Raw genomic sequence first — 22,810 nt, 5'->3', positions numbered from 1 at the left:
AGCACTAAGACAGGGAGAGAGAAAGTGACATGAAGAAACATGTTCCCTGAAAGGAGAAAGTTTGAATGTCATTGAAAGCTGGTGTGTGTATAGCACACACATGGTGACAGCACATGAGTGACAACTTGAGAAAATTCAGATTCCTTTTAAAAGAAAATTTTTGCTTGTTTGTTTGTTTTTTACTATCTCTCACAAATTCAGAAGTACAAATCGACGTATTCCACTTCACTTTATTGTTCTGTTAATAACACCTTTTCTGTGCCTGGATGAAGGAGATGGGTTGATGTTTGATTGATTGCTATCCCACCTGTCCTCTAGGACGTCAAAGTAGCATATGGAGCAGTTTCTCAATCATGGCAACTGGAAGATGTGTGAACTTCAACTCCCAGAATTCCACAGCCAGCATGCTTGCTGGGGATTTCTGGGAGTTGAAGTCCACACGTCTTCAAGTTGCCAAGGTTAAGAAACACTGATGGAGCAAGCAAGCATCCATTTTGCCCACAACAGTATCCAGGTGGGATAGGTCAGGCCAAGAAAGAGTGATTGGACTGGTCCACAGTTACTCAGTAAGTTTCTATGCTGAACATGGATGTGAACTTGGGCCTCCCCAACCCATAATTAAAGAATCCACATTGGCTCTTTAATTACAGTATGTTAGAAATTCAGCTGTTCCACTTCTGAGGCAGGTGGGCATTTCTGTTTCTATTAACCTGTGACTGAAAGCTGTTACATCTTGGAATCTCCAACTTTCTTGAATTCTTTCCCATTTTCTAGATGGTAAGTATAGACAATGACTATTCTGTCTTTATGGCCCTGCATGAACTTTTTTTCCCCTTTAATTGTAGATGCGGGGAGGTAAAATTATTATGACATAATCCTCCCCTTCATGGAAAATCCAAGTTACCAGGAATTTTGAAGTGGAAGCTTTTAGTCTGATGTCTGAAAAGTTTATTCTTACTTCATCATAAAACTGATTCCCTCTTGCGCTACACCTCATCTTAACAACATACAGTGTTTTGAATTTAGCATTGGCTTAGACATTATGTTTAAATTATCTCATTGCCACTAGATCAGATTTCTTAGATACATTGCAATTGATTCTTTGAAAACTGGGCATCTTTCTTATTATTATTTCAGCTTGAAAACTAGGACAGGTTAATAACTGATTTAAATGCTGACCTAGAACTGCCAATAAGAAGGATAACAAAAGATTGTGAGAGTACGGCAATCTTCATTTCCCCTTCATAGATATGTGCGCAAACTCAATTTGTGATCATGTTGGTTGCGCAGAATAGCTTTTTATTTTTCATAGGCTGGGTGATGTAAAAATAAAATTATCCTCCAGGATGACAGTAATAGTCAGAATAGTGGTCAAGATGGATTACACCTTAACGGGAACATTTTAAAAAACAAGTGCAAGCCTTTGCACACATGCATGCACACACACACACACACAAAGAACTGCTATCAGTGTAACGGAATAATGAGTAGAGTTTTACCTGACAGTCCCCACCACTATTTCAAAACAAAGGAAATTAAGGAGGACAGTCTATAATTCCCCAACTTGCAAAATGAAGGCATGGAAAATGCCAGGAGTTATTGTCATGGTCATTACTACTAATTTGCCAAGCTGTCACTCTCTACTCTATGGAACAGGAACAACAATAGCAGACAGGCTCCCACCCTACCAAAAAAAAAAACCCAAACCCAGCTATTGTTTGACTTCATCTCCAGCAGGGTTTCACCTGCTGAGGGGTTGTCTTTCATTTCAGCCTGTCAGCCTCACTGCCCACCCTCCAACCTTGACAAAGCCTTCATGGAGCAAGGCCTGTCTGTTGCCTGCCTCCTGATATTTCCTGCCCCTTCTTGCTAATAACTTACTGAGTCCCTTAGATTCTTCTTGTGTTGATGTTACGCAGGTTTCAAATTGCCAGATGCAAAAGAATAGGATGCACAGCCAGAACAATAGCTATGTCCCTGCTCTTTCCAGTGCCCCAGTTTTGTCTGTGTATGTATGTGTGTTTGTGTGTGTGTTTCTAATATTCCAGACTCCTGACAAATCCAGGTCTGGTTTTAGAACCTGCTTTCCTCTTTCTTCTTCTTCTTCTTCTTCTTCTTCTTCTTCTTCTTCTTCTTCTTCTTCTTCTTCTTCTTCTTCTTCTTCTTCTTCTTCTTCTTCTTCTTCTTCTTCTTCTTCTTCTTCTTCTTCTTCCTCTCTCTCTCTCTCTCTCTTTCTCCTCTTTCTTTCTTTCTTTTTCTTTTTTCCCCCATCTCTGCCTCCCTCTCTTTTCCATCCTACCCCCTCCCAACCTTTCTGCGCTGTACTCTCAGGGGGATGTCAGCACTGCTGCAGCATCACTAACAGGCTCATCCAGAAGGCAGGCAAAGAGGGAGAGGCGGAAGGGGGAGAAAAAGCTGAATGAATGGGCATCGCACCAGTGATCATTATGGGGAGAACGGCGGCTGCTGCACAGAGAGGCGGATTTTTTTGAAGGAGGAGCAAAAGTGTGTGTGTGTGTTGATAGTGGTGGTGGTAGGAAGGACAGAAGACAAGGAGAGGAACGGAAGAGTTGCCACAACAATTCACACCGGTCTTCATCACAAAGCTTTCTTTGGACAAGTACGCCATGGCAAGAAGGTAGTGTCAGCACATGGGCTGCTGTCTCTCCCCCTGACGCCCCAGGTGAGTCTGATGAAGTCTTCATTCTTACGGTGCCAAATGTTGGGAAGAAAAGGGGGGCCTTCACATGATATCGTTGCCTTTGCCACCGTTTGCTTTGGGGGGGGTGAAGGATGGAAGCTAATGATGCTACAGCACTGCCTCTCTAGAACAAGAGGAGGGATAAATCAGGGAGGGTGTTTGTGGAGCGGCACACCTTGTCATTTTACTTCCTTTTTGTGCAACCCCCTCCCTCATGCTGGTGTTTCCCACAGGCAACTTAGCGTGTTGTTGTTACCCTCAGATCAGCCTGGGTAGTTCTGGTTACTCTTCACTTCTTAACACCTTGAAACATACCTGCTTGCCTTGTCGGTATCCACCTCCTTTGAGCCTTTATGAGGGGAAGGAGAGACAATTGTCATCGCTGTGTGTGTGGGGGGGGGGAGGGGGGTGCAGGAGAGAGAGATCTGTAGAAAATAATGTGGAGAGGCAGGGAGCCATTTCACGCTATCCCACTTGGCAGCAGGATTCAAGTGTTTGGTGTTGCTATTGATTTTATGCGTCACAGAGTCAGATACCATGGTGATGGGCAGGGGCGAGATGGGTGGGTGGTTCATGTTCAGGCCCACTAAGTTAGCTTGAAATAACACCCAGGCACAAATGTGGGCAATGTCATTCTGCCATTGGCAGGTGGAAGAGTCGGAAGGGTACGGGCTGCTTTTGGATAGCCTCGGAAATGGCCCTCACTGAGTGAGGAGCTGTCAGAGCAGATCAGCGAAGGCACCATTTATTTATTATGAGTTTTATCGCTTACTTTTCGGAAGGAATTATGCTCTTCTAGCCAGAAAACAAGAGCACCAATAATGACCAAAAAAAAAACCAAGAATAAGCACCAAGTAGTTAACCTGTCTGCCTGCAGAGGAGAGGCATGTGCCCTGGGGGAAGAGAGAAAACTAAGAAAAAAATTGCCAGCTCACATGGAAGGGGCTCATGTTTAAAGCTTTGTGCTGATTCTCTTGCTCATATTCTGCAGTCTTCCTGAATCTGCACCCAAAGAGCAATGCACTGATTTCATGATTGGTCACTGAGCTTGTATTTGCGTGGTTTTCCCTCTACCTCTAAAAAACAAACAAAGAGGCATGCATGCTATGACAATGGGAGGCTTGACTTCTGTGACAGGTAATACGCCTGGGTTTGTGGTGCATGTGTGTGATGACTAAGTGAGCATGTGGTAGCTCAGTCGTGTGTAGAAATGTGAGCAGGAACACTCTGTCTAGTGCCTGTGTGTGTGTGTGTGTGTGTGTGTGAGAGAGAGAGAGAGAGAGAGAGGAAGGAAGGAAGGAAGGAAGGAAGGAAGGAAGGAAGGAAGGAAGGAAGGAAGGAAGGAAGGAAGGAAGGAAGGAAGGGAGCATCTTGTTGTAATGAGAGAGAGTGTGCATGTGTCAAACCTTTACCAGTCAGTGGCAATTCCCTTCCATGGCATGTAGTAATGGTTTGGGAAGGTAAAGCATACATATGGATTTGGCAGAAGGTATCCTTTATCCATACATTATTTCAAATAATTTCTTTGACATTAGCATGAGCACAGGAAGAGAAAGAAAAGGAGGGTGGCTTTCTGACATGAAGGGGAAAAATCTCCTTTATTACACTTCATGTGCTAACAGAATGATTAACATATGATGAAACTGTTTAGGAAAGATGGGAGGAAGTCTGAGGTAGCCTCATGCCTGCCTTCTAGCCAGGTATGCTTGCCTTATGATGACCTTGAGATGGCCTACCCATCATCTGGGGACTTCTTGAAAGTGGAAAAATATGGAAGAAAAGTATCGGGTTGAAAGGTGGGGTGCTCCTTAGGGAAGAAGTTTGAAATACCTAAGGGAAGTACTCCACTTTCATGGTTAACAGAGAGCTGGAGAAAGAATCAGAGTGACACAATGAGCTCATATGTTGATAAATATCATTCTTGTGGATTTCTCTTATTTTCCACGTTACTTTGGTGTTTGCATCTGTAAAGGACACAGCCCTTACTCTGCATTGCAAAATATCATGTGATCTCAGTAGTTGCTGAGTGGCCCAAGTGGCTGCTTATTAAAACAACTGAGAAGTGCAGCATAAGACCACTGAACTACTGTATTTCCTGTTTTTGTTATGTTCGGCTTGCCTTGGATTTTTCTGTAAGAATCTACAGCGACAAGGAGCACGTGCTGTGGCATATGGAGATCAGCAGGGGGTGCTATGGGGTAAAGTGCTATTTTTCTCAATAAGAGACCAAAGGAAAGCTGGGGACTGAGAAACAGACAGCTCTTTGCAGATGGAGGTAGTGAGTTATATCGATATAGAACAACCTTTCAGCAACTTTGTCCACCTGGACCCAGAATTCCAATATCAATCTCTTCCCTGCATTACGACCCTCTTGTTTGGTGGCATTACTGGCTGGTGGTGAACAAAGACCACGGCTTGATCAAGAGCAAAACTCAATATGGGAAATTGAGATCTCAAAAGATTTACTTAGGATTTTGTAAAAGAGCAAAAGACTTATAGAGTCTCAATCTGAGAAGACTCCCTTGAACATCACAATTTCCTCTTAGAAACAAATCTAAAGAGACAGCAGGGTTGGCCAAGTGAATCTGCAGTTAGGTACATGATGAAAAAACACGGATACTTTTGTGACTTTGCCACACAGTAGTGTCATAGTGCCACAAAAACAAATCTTTATTTCAATCATATAATGTGCTGCAGTTTTGCTAGTGATGTCCTGATATTGTCACAGAACCACAGATACTAGAAGGGCACTACATGTTACGGAGCTATGCAACAGATATATAATTAGTTTGTTTAAACTATATTTTGATCTCCCCACCCCACCCCCACCGCTGACCTCATTAGTGTTTTAGTGTATCCTATAAAATAATTGTCTTAGAAGACATAGGCTGAGTCTCTGAGGTGAAAGGGGGTTTGTACATCATCTATACCAAACCTCGAAATACTGAACTGCACCAGGATTGTGTTTAGCAGCCAGAACAAATTGCCCCCACAACAGTTGAACTACAGTCCTCCTCATGTTTGGCCAATCAGTCAAGTAGCAAAGCCCAATGCAGCTTCTAAGCAGGCCTGCACATATGAATAAGCAGAACTATAAGGAAATACTTGCACAACAGAAAACAAGCCAGGACTTTACTCCCCCTCCTATCTACATGATTTGTTCACTGCATTTTCATCTGTGCTTGATCCAGATCAGATATAGGCCACACTCTTGATTTTATTCTGGGTTTTAGACTTCTTTACAAAGCTTCCACAAAAGGGGTAAAAAAAGTGGTGCTCGGCCCAAAAGTAGTCACCATCAGTCCTAATCGATTAACAAAAACAAAGTTGTTAGCACAGTACTTTGTAGGAAAGATAACGATGAACAAGAACAACCCTGAAGTGCCCAGTTGAGTAGGTAGGAATAATGCTCTTTTATTTCAATTATCACTTTAAAAGTTCTGTGTTTTTATCAGACATATACCAGCATCTCGTGGAACAGCCAGACACTTTCAAAATATGAATAGGGATGACAGGAGTAGTAGTCTAACAAATTCCAAAGGCACCAGGTTGGGGAAGGAAAGGAAGCCTGGTTTAAGGATTATATATATCAGTCATCTTCAAAATCGATTTCAAGGAGAGTGCAAACCAATGTTTGCAGATCCTCTTGAAAAGAGAGAAAATCAAATATATGGCATTACAGTGTGTATGTGTGTGTGAACAAATGTAATTAAGGATGAGATGTTCTATGTTCCAAATTATCATGTCCATCAGTATGAGAACAGAATGCCTCTGTGTGTGTCTCTTTGATAATGATCTTGACTTTGTGAAACAAGAGATTTTTTTTCTGCATCTGGAACTAGCTACTGTAGTGCAAATTAGTACTAGCTAATTCCATTAACTTCACTAGAATTATGCAGGCATACAAAAGAAAGATAATCTACTGTATTCTCTAATACTAGGAGTATATTATGTGCAGAACATACCTGCCCAGCCTTTTGTATCTCTGAACTGGAGCCTTTAAAATGAGCAAATTGGCAGAGAAGTTGGAAGGGAAATTCACTTCCTCTGCAGAGAAGTAGCCAAATGCTTTATGCATGTGTCTGTAAGGTTAGGCTGCCAGGAGAATGTTTCAGAAACAGATGTTCAACACTATGCTGTGTGTCATGCTTTGTTTTACATTTGAAATAAAGTGATGAAATTTCTCTAGTTACTTAAGATATATTAAATAATTTGCCATCCCAAAAAGGGAAACTGTCCACCAGCTTTAAAATAGGTGAGTTATTAAGCATAAGAGCTGCTGTGCAGAAGTAACGCAGATACTTTGCATGTTCAGTCCCAGATTCAATCAAGGTATCTTCAGGAAAACTGTGGAAGGGTTCCTGCCTGAAACCCTGAAGGACTTCTGCCTGATAGTGCAGACTGGTCGACTTAGTCTGGTGACCTCTAGGCTTTTTCTTTTTCTTTTTTGTACTACCATTGCTATCATTCCTGACTACTGACTTGGGTTGATAGGAATCAATAGGCTGACAGTACTCCAGTTCAAATCCACACTGTCCATGAAACTCACAAAATGATTTTGAGCCATCATCATCTATCTCATCTTAGCCAGATTTACTCACATGATTGTTGTGAGAATAAATGCTTGTGGAAGAATCAAGTGCACTGCCTTGAGTTCTTGTAAGAAAGAAAGGCATATGTGATATAAATAAATAAATGAAATCAAAGAATTGGAAGGTGCCAGTTAAGATTACCAAATCCATCTTCCCTATTCTGTGCAGGGATTCTAATTAAAGCAGATGGTTGTCCAGATCTTGCTCAATCATCATCACTTTGAGCAATGGTTCTTCAGTCTAACTCCTCTCAATCCCCAACACATCTGAAGTCAGAGGTGTGTTATAATTACAAGACATCCTTCAGCCAAGAAAAGACTTTACTTGGTGGTTTGGAAAAACAAAGACTTCCTGTTTCTCTTGCTTTCTCTTTCTTGATGTTTTTCTGGTACCAAGTTAGTTAGGAGAGATAAAAGTGATAAACACTGCCTAGTAACAGTGAGTGAACCTGTTCTTTCTTAGGTCTTCCTCAAGCACTCTCTCGCCTGGTATCCCTTATCTGGTGGGATCAAGTTGCAGCCTTTGCATTGTCTGCTTTACTTCCTTCACTCTAGCAAGTATGATCAGGTTGCATTGAGTGGATCCTTCCTTGATGTTTCTCTTTGTTTTGTCTCACCCTACATATTCACAGAATAATAATAATAATAATAATAATAATAATAATAATAATGACAAAAAAGTCTGGATAGTGGACACTGCAATAACTGGAGACAGCAGAATACAAGAGAAAGAACTGGAGAAAATCACAAAATATGAAGACCTGCAAATAGAAGTAGAACGACTGTGGCAAAAGAAAGCAAAGATAGTACCAATAGTAACAGGCACCTTGGGTGCAATCCCCAAACATCTGGAGCACCACTTGAAGACCATTGGCATTGACAAAATCACCGTCAGTCAAAGGAAAGGCAGCTTTGCTTGGAACAGCTTATATTCTGTGACAATACTTTTAACACCATCAAACAACAGTATCTGCCTATCCCAGATCCTTGGGAGGGCCTCGATAGGTGGATAAAAATGCCAAATCTAATCTAAACATCTGGCTGCCTGTGTGACCAACAATAATAGGAGGGTCTTTCATGAGCTTCTGAAGTCTTCTCCAGCATCCCCCTGCCTGGAAGACATTGGGTTGGGGAAAACAGCCCTAAATAAATAATCTGCCTTCATCTGTATAGTAGCTCCAGACATTCTTAGGTTTGAGCAGAGCACAGACACCCTCCTTTTTCACTTATGCATAGACTTGTTCCAATCTAGTAAGTGTTCTGAAGTAGATTACATTAGGAATTCATTCTGAACTATGTTGTAGCAATAAGTCTCCCTCTAGTCCATAGATGCTTCATTTAGCACAGTTTAAAGCTTTGTTTTATCAGAGATATTGATCAGAAACTGCTTGTATTCAGTTTGAAAATAGGTTCTATCACTTTTGGGAGAAAGTCCCTTGCTGAAAAGTCTTTTCTCAGGCTGCAGTTTTATTTAGATTTCCAAAATCTACACAAATGCATGTGTTATTGATGTCTGAGATCATTGGGAAGAGACTCTGAGACTTCCTCCAGCTCACTTCCATTTTCCAATAAACAATTAGAGATTTCAGAGTCTCTATATACGATATAATTAAGCATTAGGTCTTAAAGCAAGATCCATGATTTCCTTTTAATAAACCTGTATCTCTATCTACTTCTACTATTTTAAGTAACTCCATCCTGCCAACTACTTTATGTCTGAAGAGAGAATTCAGTTCTCTTGTATTGCATAGACAGAAAATATAAACTGGTCCCTTTTTTAGTTTCTGTATGTGAGATATTTAAGACAATGCAGCATATTTCTTGGACTCTGTAAAAAGGTTTCTGCCTTCAGCATATCCTGGAGTGGGAGGTGTTCTGTAGTTTCTTCCTAAATAGCTAAAATCAGCTGCTAAGGATATTTTGAAAGTACCATTCCCATAAATATTTACATTTATTCTGTAGAGAAAGTTTGTTTCTTTACGAGGTATGCACCCACCCACCAGAACTTGGCGGTCCACCACAGCAGTTGCTTTTTGCACCATTCAGCAGATAGTAGCAAAATGCTCTTACTGTACATAGTAACTTTCAGAACTGTCCTTTTTTATCTGTTTAAGCACTTATCAAGTGCATGCTTCTACAAGGGGGAATCTGCTTGTAGCAAGAAATGTTTGGTTGGATGGCTTCTTCTTTTTTCTTTTGCGCAGCTTTCACAGAGACTTGAAGAGTAAATTTGCCCTTTTCAAAATTATTGTTGAAGCTTCTAGTATTTGGGGAGTAGAAGTTGGCTCCTGTGAGTCACTTTCAAGTCATCTTTGCTTTGTGAACTTGGTTTGATCAACTGAGATTGCCTTACCATTTTTATTCGTTTTCTGAAGTCTTTACATCCTTTCTTTCAGATGCACCAATTTATCTCTAAGATGCCCCTATATCTTTATCAGCAGTCTCACTGTTGTATTGTATAAGGCCCTTAGCAAATGACTCCAGATTTCTGAGCTCTAAGAGAAGCAAGCCCTCTCACTCCTCTTGGTTCACACTTTCCCAGAAAATCTCATAGTTCTATTAGTTGCCCTTTCAAGCAAAGGGAGAGGAGGCACGTACACTGCTGTCTTCTTGTATTCATATTTCATTATTGTATTGACCCGATGATTTCTCCTTTGTGGAAGAAAAAGGAGCTAGGCAGCGAAAAGAAAACAAATCTTTCTTCTCTTTCAGCCATGTTGCAGAATTAATAAGCACAGGTCCTTCTGATGCAGGGAACTCCTCTTAATTATTAGATTTAGAAGACACCCTGGTTAGGAAGTGAGTTGAGAACTCAAATAGAATAGACTAGTGTTTCTCAACCTTGGCAACTTTAAGATGCTGGCTGGGGAATTCTGGGAGTTGAAGCCCACACATCTTAGTCAAACATGGGAAATTCCTAACCCAGATATAACTTAGTCCTGCTTAGTGTAATAATTCAATGGAAGTTTTCCACAGACCTATAAATGACCTATAAGTCTTCAGCTAGAATTGTGAAAGCATTTTGCATAACTATGCTAGCATCTGTTTTACTTCCATTTACATGATTTTTTGATTGCTCTGAACAAGCAGCTGCCATTGTCTCCAGTCTTAAATCCTTGTTATCAGACAATGCAATGATTCATAAAATCAGAGCAACCTTCCTCAGCCACCAGTGTTTTAGTCCAATGAGCTGAGGCAATTGGGCCACCCATTAAACAAAACAATATAAAGCCCTGGTCTGATGGTTTTGATGTCTGACAGTGAATGTTAATTCTTCATGCATCTCAGCTTATCCCTTGCCGATACTGGAAAGACAAAATTGCTTTTTATTTTCAGTCAAAGGCAACTGTGGGGCTGGCTGGGAAGTAAACACTCTGTGCACCCTCTAAATTACTAGCAATCAGGAATCTGCAGAGTGTTGATTTTTAGTCTGTTTTCCTCAAGGACAAATCACTGTGTGTGTGTGCATGTGTATATCAGCAAGAGAGATAAAGAGTGGGTGAGTGTGTTATTCTGCTATCTCGACATGCAAGAACTGATATTGAAGTTTAAAAAAAGACAGTAAAAATACAACATGCAAGAACTGATATTGAAGTAAAAATTCTCCCCCACTCCAATAAGAAATTGCTGAAAGCCAAGGCAACATTAATATCTACATGTGTACCCCCGCCCCCCCCAGGAATCTTTTATTACATATGACATATAACTCATTCTCTTTACATTGTGTTCACATTTGTTTTTTGGCCCTAGTTCAGAGTACTGCCTTTCATCTATACATCCGTGGATTTAAGCCAGCCACTTGCTGGCATTTTAGGGGTGGGGGAGCATTGCATCCTCTTTCTTCCCAGTGAGGCATCCTTACTATAATTATAAGCCAAGAAAGGCCGTTCCACTCTCAGTCTCTGGATAAAAATATCAAGGAGTTTGAGAGACAGAATGTTCTCCATCCTTGCGTTTCATTCTAGACTTATGACAGCCTTGGAAAAAGGGACCTTCATTTATTGAAAGTCAAAGCCTAGTTTTCTAGAGATTCTCTGATAATGTTTTTAGACTGAAGGGTTAATATCATGGAAAGCACTCAGCAGTGATTCTTAACTAAGAGTTCAGACAGGTCTTTCTATGCATGCACAGAGTGCTCTCGGCTGCTGAGCTATGGACAATCCTATCAAATATGGAAGGGGCAGGGCTGGTATTTCTGAAAGGCTTGTGAAACCCAGGGCTCACTTATTCAATGAATCTGGCAGCAAAAACCTTTGCCTAGAATTTCCCTATCATTCTGATAGTTTGACAATTGCCTGAGATGGACTTTAATTGAATTTAGTCTTTGGTTAATTTGCATAAGACTGCAGACTCCCTCTCTAATTACTCCTTCAGTTTCCACTTGTATCAGCTCATCCTCTGCTACTGCATCTAGGAACCCAGATTATATTACACATTTCGCAATCAAATGAAATCATGCTAATATGTGCAAAATATTTTTAAGGTGCACAGTTTAAAGCATTCTGCTAAAGAAGCTCATTTCAAACAAAAAGCAGTGTAAATATGATCAAGTGTAGTCCACAAATAATATAGCATCACCTCTGTATTATATTAATGTCATAGTAATTTTCTAAATTATATACAAAAATTCTCAACATTTTCAAGATACTGCATTTTTTTTTCTTACGGCACAGATACAGTTAGGGTTTTCTACTATCTGCTAGTGTCATGCAGATTTCTGGACACAATTTACTTCTAGTCTCTCTAGATAAAATTTATAATTTGTTATCCCTGTTTCATAATGCCTTTTTCTTTTCAAATAGCCATGCAGAGACAGTTATTTGCAGAAATATTAGTACATTGGTAAAATCGTCGTATTTGGCTGGCTGTTTCTGAGAACACATTTGGCTGGCTGTTTCTGAGAACACTTTCCCTCCTGTAATGATCGTGTCATTTTGCAGTGTGTCATTTGCATTTCACGCAATTCATAAAAGCTTTTGGAGAAGTTTCATTTTTTGAAGCTGGATACCTCTGTAAATCACATCTCTTCTTGCTGAAACTCATATGAGAAAAGGGTCTTATGAAAATCGTGTCTGACTTTTCATAGTGTATTCAAATAAGTAATTAGAAGACCCAAGGCTCAACGTGTTTCAAAGGAGTTTTCCCCAGTGGCCTGCAGTATTTGCAGATTTTATTCCTATCCCTGTAGTAGAAATTGAACTGTTCAAATTTTACTTTTTCTATGTTGTACATTTTGGTGAAAGGGCTTGAATTTGTGTTTTTTGCTTGTGTTTTTCTCCCAAGTAGTACAAGGTTATGTATATGAGAATTCCCACAACTCTGTGATGTGCGTTAAATTATGAGAACTTAATCTGAGATTACCCAATGAGACATGAGGTTTAGAAAGACTGCTAGCTGAATCTTTCTGGATAGGCAATTTTTCATATCAGGGAAGGATGCTGAAAGTGGGCACACTTACAAAATGGCTGCCAAGAAAGATTAGTTTATTCACACATAGGCTACTATGGTGGGCATGGCAAATCTGAAAACACCTTTTTCCCACAAGGCAGACCACCCTCACTTCCCCGAAGCTGTTTACCATATCAGTGGGATCTTTATGATTATCAAAGGCATTCATGCAAATAAATATGATGCTAGGGGCCTTGCTTTGCAGCCTGCCAGGTGCACATTCAATTTTTTATTGAAATAATCTTTTTTAAAGGCCAGATGGGGTAGGGAGTCTGTTGGGCACCATATTGCCTCTTGGGCCTGTGTACATCCTTTGAAAGATGTGCTTCACAACTCATGAGAATACATAGGATATATCAGTAGATACTGTATATCCTCAGACTGGATATCAGGAATCATTTTGTTTGTATAGCAATATTCCATATGAAGGAGCAATTATAGCCTGACTCCATTTTCTGTTTGTCTTCTCAGGACATAGTTGGGTAGATTGTAATCTAAGCAGCTGAAACTGAGCTTTCCCATTCTGTAGTTTGTGCCTTTCCTCAGCAACAAGATCATCATAACTTTGCCAAAAGGGGATCTTTATCTATAGCAGTGTTTCTTAAAGTGTGGTCCAAGGATCCCTGGGGGTCTCCCAGGACCCTCTCAGGGATCTATGAAATCAACATTATTTGCCAGATTTTGAAGACATTTGCAAACATTTAAAACAAAGTCACTCTTCTCATTATTATTTTTTATTTGTTAAAAATATAGGGTTTTTCATGAAAAAATATTTTATGTATGTTTTATGTTAATATCTAATAGGTTTAATATTGTTATTTTTACATGCTTCAATAAATAAATATTCTAAAATGCAATTTTATTTTTTAATATGGTAAATATAACCCACACAAATAAAAGCTCTTTTCGGGTCTCCCATAATTTTTAGAACTAGGAAGGGGTCCTAAGAGCAAAAAGTTTAAGAAACACTGATCTATAGAGTGGAACTTGGCTTGTGGTGGGCCATTGCCTATTGTGAAATTTATGTCCTCAGAAAGCTTCACTGGCAGAAAGCTATGGTGGTGTAGCCCCCATACAGGGCATTCTAGCAGTGGAATAGAGATGCAGTTGATTTCAGACCATTCGGTTTCCTAGTGTAGTCTCAGTACTGGGTCCTCAACTGATGTACAAGAATTTTACTTCCCAGAGATTTTAATAGCAAGGAAATGAAAAAATTAATAATTTTTTTAAAAAGGCCAAAGGCCTGTGTGAACAAACTGGTAGAAACCCATTTTGGAAACCTGGTAAAAGAACCATGAGGGAAGCCCACTCTGGCCATTGATTCATTTATTTGTTTGCACATATTTATATACTTCCAAGTATTTATATAATGCGGCAGTAGCTATATGATAAGTCTGCCTTTCCAGTCCAATCAAGATTGCTTTGCATGTATTAAAATATAAAGCAAAATTAAATATTGATTACCTTGAGGTGTGCAATTCCTCTCCACTTATTTGAAATAAACCAGCTGTTGGGGGAACAGTTGGGGGAGGAGGCAGAGAGTTTCTTAACTCTTTCTCTGCTAAATGCTTTCCCTCCCCTACCCCCAGCTGCTTCTTGCTCAAGATTATAGCAGGCATTATTAGGAACATTTAATCTGGCTTTAATTATTACTTGCTATTTGATGTAACAATTAAAACATGTTGGCTCACAGTTAAATAAAGTAATATAGCCAAAATAAAAAACTATTGATTGCACAGTACACAAGCTGCAAAACTGTATCGATGTAGAAACAATTGGACAATTGCAAATTAATTTTTCCTTGTTCGGCATTATGTGTTTACACTAAGCAAGACTACTTGAAAGCTAAATATCTAGATCTTCCTGTGAAGATTTAGACAAAATGCATTTTCCATGTGATCAAAATTTGTTTGCTTATGTCAGAAGGATTAAAGCAAAAATGATTCATCTTGATTCATTCCAAGCTGCAAATGAAGGGCACCAGACCATCAGTGGAGAGTAAAAAATGTGTTTATTCACCCAAAGTTATCAAGTTGCTTTGGGTGGGTGGGTGGCCATGCGCACTTCTCTTTGCTTCCCTTTTTATAGGGCTCTGAAATTTAGAAATTTAGCCAGTCATTGTCAACAGAATGAAACATGCTAGCTTATTACAAACAATGGTTTCTTCATCTTAGAGTAAAAGCAGATACCTCCTTATTTATGATTAAACAAGTGCCTCTTTATCTAGAGATGAAGCAGAAATGTTTTAAATGGGCATTTCATCTAGACATGTTTTTCTATGCATAAGGTATATGTCTTTCTTTACATAGGTATGCATGGATTTTGCTACAGTATGTGATGTCTCTATTGTTTCTAATGGAGAAGCCAGCCTTTATACAATGGCATTACTACTGCCTATTTACTACTGCCTATACAATCTTAAAACATACAAGAAAAAATATTCCAACACTTAGTAGAGATGAGCATATATGAGACTTGGAAATGGAACATGTTACGGAGCTTAGGAAACTAAGATATCACAAAACAGGTGTGCAAATTTACTCAGTGCGGTCGGTGGAGTCTCCTAATAAATGGATGTCTTTTGGATTGTAGACTCTGTACAAGATCTGTAGTAAAAATAACCATATAGGATGTAATGTGTACCTTCTGTATCAAGTATTATTTTATTAGTTTGGTTTCTGGCAAAAATATGAAGTTGAAATGTTTGATAAAGTGTGAAAGATTATGAGATTTTATTGCCGAGGTACCCAAACTGAAACCATTAGTCCGAAAAGTCTTGGATGAGGTCCTCAGGCATTTCTAAAAATCCTTATCAAATTATACTATTTACTGTGACGGATGAGGAAAATTATTAAGAACATGAGTAGAAATTAGTTATATTAGCTATATTTCATTTTAATTAAATATAATGAAATCAAAGTTAGTGGTAAGAAAAATTAAGGGGAAGGGACATTATAACTATTTTTTTTTTAAAAAAAACCCTGGTTTGAATAAATTGAAGTTAAGTCCAGATAAAGTTAGTTGCAATAGAGTCCCATACAGTATGAAAAGTAATCCACCCTGGTTTACATATATTTAATGACATATCAAGATCTTTGATTATTTTATTTGATGGTATACCACAATTGTTAATTGGATATCTTTAACTCTACCTTTGCCCACCCACCCCCCTTTTTTAAGGATGACTGTGTAATAAAATAAGCTTGGAAGATACGGATTATCTTGACTTATTCCAGTTGGGTTTCAGGCCTGGATTTAGCACTGAAACTCCCTTGGTGGCTCTACTTTGTGGGAAGAGTGTGGGGGAACACAATAGATCTCTTGGAGCCATATTGTCCTGCTGAGTTTACAATGAGGGGGTGGAAATAAAATGTGTTGTACCATTCCCACTTCTAGGGTTGATTCCAAGGGGTAGCATTAGAGGAGCTCTGCTTGGCTCTCTACCTGTGGGGCTCTGAAGGAATCCACTTTTTTCCCCTTGTTCTTCATATCAACATGAAACACTGAATGCTCACTGCTTCAACCTACCTTTTTCTCTTTAAGTGTCAGTGTTGCTAGGATGATTATTGTGTATTTTGAATTAAGTTTAATTTCTTTTTTTTTTATGGATTGTAATCCATTACAAGATAATTCTTTGTTGGGAGGCTATAAGTATTTTAAATAAATACAATAAATGATAAATAAGTCCATTTCCTTTTTCAGAAATAAATGTGAGGATCAGCTAGCTCAGCCTCCATCAACTGGTGCTCTCTATGTACTGTATGTCAAGGATAAGATTCTGAGAATTCCAAGCAAGCTTGGGAATAAGCTATCCAAACACTAATTTAGAGAAAGCTGATTTGGCCATCTAACCACTGGGAAACCTTTGACATAAACTCATAACTTTTGAAAACTTTTAACAATATTTGTCCATGAACTTTGAATATAGAATCAGACTGCTGAGTACTGCCATGTCATTTAATTTCATGGTCTAAGGGTAAGACAGGTGATATCTTGGATGGTCCTAGGCTATATAATTCACGTTTCACTGCAAATGATAATGAAGTTGTAACTTGCACCAAGAGCAGACCTGAAATAGCTGATCTAATGTATTAACTTTTGTTAATCCTTAGAATAACACATGGTATTTATTAATTCCAGTGCACAGTGCTGTAAACAGTTTTTGGAAACCTATTCCAGGTTGAATTAACTGCTATTGATGTTTCATATTTTTATATTAAACTGCTTTAATATGAGTGCTGTGGGGAATGAAATGAGAAAAAAAATGTGGGTGGGCTGAGCTTCTGATTTTCTGTGCTATATTCCAGGGAGATTCAAACACTTCGTTATATACTTCATGTAGCAGCTGTTCTCTCATCTAAGGATGGCAGTCCTGAAACTGCATACCAAGCAGTTATTTAAACACTGAATTTGCACTGTTTCCACTGATTATTTATTATCGCATGTGTTAAATGGCCAAGACAAAAGTGATGGGGAAGAGAAGGGAGGATCTGAGAAGGGATTGAAGAGGAGCTGTCTGGCATTGGTCAATAATGATTTATTGATTATGTGCCATCAAGTCAGTGTTGGCTCTTAGTGACCACATAGATAGATTTTCTCCATGATGATCTGTCCCTAACCTGCTCCTTCAGGTCTTCCAATGGTACACTCATCACCACTGTAACTGAGTCCATCCACCTTACTGCTGGTCGTCTTCTTCTTCTCTTTGCTTCCACCTTTCCCAGCGTTAGAGCTTTCTCCAGAGAGCTAGATCTTCACATAATGTGTCCAAAGTAGGATAATTTGAACCTGATCATGTGTGCCTCAAGTGAGAACTCTGGGTTGATTTGTTTGATGATCCATTTGTTTTTTTCTTGGCTATAGAAAATGTCCATGGTGGAGTGGTGTTGGAGTGGTGTTGGAGAACACCACCAAAGTTCAAAAGCATCAATATTCTTTCTATGTTGCTTCTTCAAAGTCCAACTTTAGCTTCCATAGAGTGTCACAGGGAATACCATTGTTTGCACTATTCTGATCTTTGCAAATATAGACACATCACAGCATTTGAATATCTTTTCCAAGGCCTTCATGGCTGCTCTGCCAAGTGCTAGTATTTCTTGACTGCTTGCCCCTTTACTGTTGATAGTCAGTTCTAAAAGGCAGAAGCTAAGCACCATTTCAATACCTTCATTGTCAATTCTAAGGCTGGTTGTTGTACCTGTCATCACTGGTTTGGTCTTCTTTATATTTAATTTTAGTCCCATTTTTTTCACTGTGCTCCTTGACTTTTATTATTAGAGCTTGCAGAACCTTTGCATTTTTGGCTAACAGAATAGCATCTTCAGCGTAATGCAGGTTATTGATGTTTCTTCCTCCAATTTTAAAATCATGTTCATCTTCTTCCCTCAATATATATTCAGCATACAGGTTGAATAAATAAAGGGAGAGTATGCAGACTTCTGTCATTCCTTTGCCAACCTGGAGCCTTCTCTTCTGTGGCTTCCTGACCTGTATATAGGTTTTGACACAATTGAAGGCCTTTCTATAATCACTCGTGCACATAATGACTTCTTTTTGGTATTCTTTGGCTCTCTCAATTATCCAGTGGGCATCAGCAATAATGTCTTGTGTTCCTCAGCCATTTCTAAAGTCAGTTTGAACATCTGGCATCTCTTTTTCCATGTAGGGCTCTAATCTGCATTGAATGAAGCATTTTTTTGCTAGCATGTGAAATTAAGAATATTGTATGATAGTTTGCGCACTGTGTTAAGTCTCCTTTTTTTTAGTATTGGAATGTAGATTGACCTCTTCCAATCTGTTGGCCACTGTGTCGTTCTCCAGATTTGGTGGCATAGCTCGGTTAGAAAACCTGTACTGATTCTTCTTCTGTTGTTTGTCATATTTCTGTGGGTATTCCATCAGTTCCTGTGGTATACCAATTTGAGGGTGGAAACTCCTTCTGCATTCAGAGATCTTTTGAAATATTTTCCTTGTTTTCCCATGTCTGTTTCTATCTTCAATGTCGTTACAGATGTTGTAATACTGCTTCTTGTCTTGTCTAACAGCTCTCTGAAACTCTTCGTTAAGTTCCTTCCTGAGATCCTTCCTTCTCTTTCTTGGCTTTGGCTTCTCTTCTCTTCCTGGAAATTTCCATGACATCCAGTTTACTTTCTTCTGTTTTTCCATCTTTGGCAGTCTCTTTTCACATTCATCCTTAACAACATATTTAAGTTCATTCCACAGTACCTGTGGTTCTCTATCAATGAGGTTCAGGACTTCAAAGCAGTTCCTGATACTCTTGAAAATGCTGGGTATGTGTTCAAGATCATATTGCGGAAACTAGTTGGTTTTCTTCTTCTTTAACCTAATTTGGAACTCACACATGAGCAGTTCATGATCTGTTCCACACTCAGCACCTAGCCATGTCTTTGATCCTATAATTGAGCTCCTCCACCTCCTTTTAGCAATAATATAGTCGATTTGATTTCTCTCAAAGCTCTTTCTCAGTACCGTGTTGACTGCCGTGTGACCTGAGGGGCCTATTATCTGGCCTTATATTGTCAATCATTTTATATTCTCTATCCATGTGGTTTTCTTGGTAAAAATACAGGAGTGGTTTACCATTACTTCTTCTGCACAGTATGAATTGATGTCTTTGCTATTGTTACTAAGCCAAGAATAGTGATGCCTTTTCCAGAAGAGTCCAGCCAAACCTGAAATGGGTGGGTAATGGTATCTTTGCCTGTCACCCTTTTTCTGCCAGGGGTTGTTAACACTGATTTTTCTCCCATTTGTTTCTTCTTTAATATTATGGAATTGGCTTGCTCCCAAGAAATGCTTCGGAATGGAAATATGGGAAAGGAGAAATGGATATAAATGGGAAGAATAACAATGAAGAAATAATTTCAAGAATAGGATGAGGACCACAATTTTTAAAAATAGAGCAACTACCTTTGAGAGTGTGATAGATCACCAAAATGTTATGGGGTTGATTCTTTTGCTCCCCTTTCAATAATTCTTTGGGGCTGTGTTTTTAACAGTAAATTAGTATGGGGTAGCCAAGGACTAAACAATACTGCTTAATGGAGAATCTTCTTTTAATGCCTGAACTGATATATAGCAAGTTGCTACAGTAGGTCCTATTACAGTAAAGAGATTTCATACATTATTTCTGAAAGGGAAGTAATGGTAAACCGCTGCTAAAAACATACTTCTCAATAATTTGTTATCATTATCATTGCTGTTGCTGTTATTATTTTTATTATTTATTTAAATTTATTGGCCTCCCAATTCCAGTGGACTCTAGGCAGTGTACAAAACTAGAGAAAACATAAAAGATAACCCAGACTAAAATAATTTAATGGACAGCAAAACAAAACAAAACAGGGGCCATTGAACAAATAATAAAAATCAATCCCAGGCCTCGGACCAAAGCCAGGTTTTCAAAGCTTTCTGGAACCCCAGGAGAGAGGACACCATCCTTATCTCTGAGGGGATGCTGTTCCAGAGGGCGGGGGATGCAACAGAGAAGGCACGCTTCCTAGGTCCCACAAGACTGCAGTGTTTAATGGAGGGGACCTGGAGTGCACCCATTCTACTGAAACGTACTGGGCGGGCAGAAATGGCAACCCTCAGATATCTAGGCCCTATGCCATACAGGTCTTTATAGGTAATAACCAGCACCTTGAATTGCACTTGGAAGCCAGCTGTCAGCCAATGCAGCTCGCGTAGCAGTGGTGACACATGGGCACACCGAGAGGCTCCTGTTACTGCTCATGCTGCTGCCTTTTCAGCCAGCTGTAGCTTCCAGATGGCCTTCAAGGGCAGCCCCATGTAGAGTGCATTGCAATAGTCCAGTCGTGAGGTGACTAGGGCATGAGTGATTGTCTGAAGGGCCTCCCAATTTTGTATAAGCAAAACTGAAAAACTGTGGCAAGCGAAATGCTACTCCTTAGAAAGTTTTCATGTGATTGCTTGAATATTTAAAGGAATTTCTGATCATTAACTTAATATGAGAACTACCCATTTGAAAAGTTGACCCTCTCACCTGAACATTACTGCAGTCATGGCTTTTGTAGCTTCTGGAATGGAGGCAGATACCCTTCCTTGAATTTATTGTTTAGTGTAATAGCATTAGCAGCAAAGTACTTCATGAACTACTTAACAAAGCATCCATATATAATCTCCATAATGTTATTCCCTGCTAACGCCGTTGCTGAAATATGTCTGAGTATAAGATATAAAATATAAGAAAGAGGATTTTGATGGAACAGCATTTTGTGGTGATGGTTTTGTCATTGATTTCCTGTTTTGCCATAGGAACTAACACCTATACCTCCTTGCTAATGAGGTTTTAATTCAGTCAGGCTTCTGTTTTTCTATCAAGTTTCTGGCATGCTTTAAAATTTCTTTAGAATCATTTGCCAATGGTTGTTTTTTTAAAAAAAATCTGTTTTACTATTTAGGGATGGCTATTGTTTTCTGACTTATTTCAGAATGACTTATTTCATTCTGCAGCCTTCTTAGCTTCTCTAGCTTTCTGAACTGAAAAGCCACCATTTGATTGTTTATTTATTTCTTCATTTACATCATTTTTATTCCACCTATTCATATGACTCTGGGCACCATTACATATACCATTAGAAGATTAGCCTTATGACATTTTTCCTTGGGATTTAATTGAAACATCAGAAATAGGGAGTCTTCTGATTAGGAAAGATGACTGTGAAAGAAAGGACATTCAGGCATATAGGTAGTCCTCATTTAGTGACTGCCTCATTTGGTGACTGTCCACAGTTACAGTGATGATGAAAAAGTAACTTTATGACCAATCCTCACATTTACGACCTTCGCAGGTCTGTAAAACAAAGGAAAGCTGAAAGAAGATCGTAAACACAGTCACCATTTCACTTAGTGACTACTTCACTTAACAACTGAGTTGCCAGTCCCAATTGTGGTCACTAAATGAGGACTACCTGTACTCCTTACCTAGTTCAGGACTAAGTTGGGTGCTGGAATGCAGTTCCTTGCCCATGAAAAAAAAATATTTAAAAATTTCCTTCGAAAAAAAATGACTCCAGTGGTATTTTATTTTCCATTAAGGGGGAAAATCAGTGAAGTGTAGCAGTTAAGGTATTGGACTAAGACCAAATAAAACTAGGTTCAAATCCAGCTTTAATCAGGCAAAGCCACTGACTAGCTTTGGGACAGTTACTCTCTCTCTCAGCAAAACAAAGAGAGTGCTGTTGTGTGATAACACAAAGGGGGATTCCCATGAAAGCTGCCTTGAGCTCTCATAGAAAAGGTGGAATATAAAACCAACAAATAAATAAGTGGGAGAAAAGGCAGAATAAATTTAAAACAATATCCTTCTAGTAGATATGATAATATTGAGTTTCTAAAAATATTTCCATGAAATTCTTTGCCTAACGTTTCTGAGGAAATTTAGCACTGTTGGGATGGTCAGTCTTCATGAGCTGGTAACTACAGTAATTAAAAGTTCTGAATGCAAGTGGCAGAACTAAATAATATCTGCAATAGAAAGAAATATAAGTAAAATCCCCTAAGGACCCTTAAAGAGAAGAATGCCATTTATTTTAAAAAATTAACTGGAATTTGTCTGATTAATGAAGTAGTAAGCTATAGCTCTAGACATCCATCCCATTAGGATGTTAGGAATTGCAACTACAACTTGCTTTCTTCTCTTCTGCCCTGTTTGCTTACATAAATGGATCAGATGCACCTGGGACTAGACACGTTTGTATTTAGTTCATTTAAAGATAAAAAAAAAAAATTACTTGAGCTGACCTTGACTATTGGTGACTGCATAGGCATGTCAATAATGCAGAAATGTGAAATGGATTTCCATTGTCTTCCTCCAGGATGATTTTTTTTCTTCCCAGTCTTGCTTATAGCAGTGGAATTTCTTATGTAAAATGTGCATGTTGAAGCATGCCACTCACATTCAAATATACACTGATTGGATCTGAATTATGGTTATCCAGGAAAAGACACATAAGCTTGTAGTGGATTACTTAATTTTGGAGCAACCCAGTGCTCCAGATCTGTTTGGACATGAACTTATACAGTTC

General features: G+C 39.0%; 1 protein-coding gene across 1 annotated transcript in view; it reads left to right on the top strand.

Annotated features, from left to right (window-relative positions):
* Positions 1-2,291: 2,291 nt before the first annotated feature.
* LOC103051092 (disks large-associated protein 4-like) overlaps positions 2,292-22,810 on the top strand; it is a 308,223-nt gene continuing 287,704 nt past the window's right edge. The window contains exon 1 of the mRNA XM_088154030.1: positions 2,292-2,683. The gene's annotated coding sequence lies outside the window, so the exon portion shown is untranslated. The remainder of the gene's footprint in view (positions 2,684-22,810) is intronic.

This window comes from Python bivittatus, unplaced genomic scaffold, assembly GCF_059951505.1.
Source record: "Python bivittatus isolate LINGU-HERP-01145 unplaced genomic scaffold, Pbiv_v1 ctg000700_np1212, whole genome shotgun sequence".
Lineage (NCBI taxonomy): Eukaryota > Metazoa > Chordata > Lepidosauria > Squamata > Pythonidae > Python > Python bivittatus.
The sequence above is the reverse complement of the archived record's forward strand: the minus strand, read 5'-3'. Positions and strand labels throughout refer to the sequence as shown.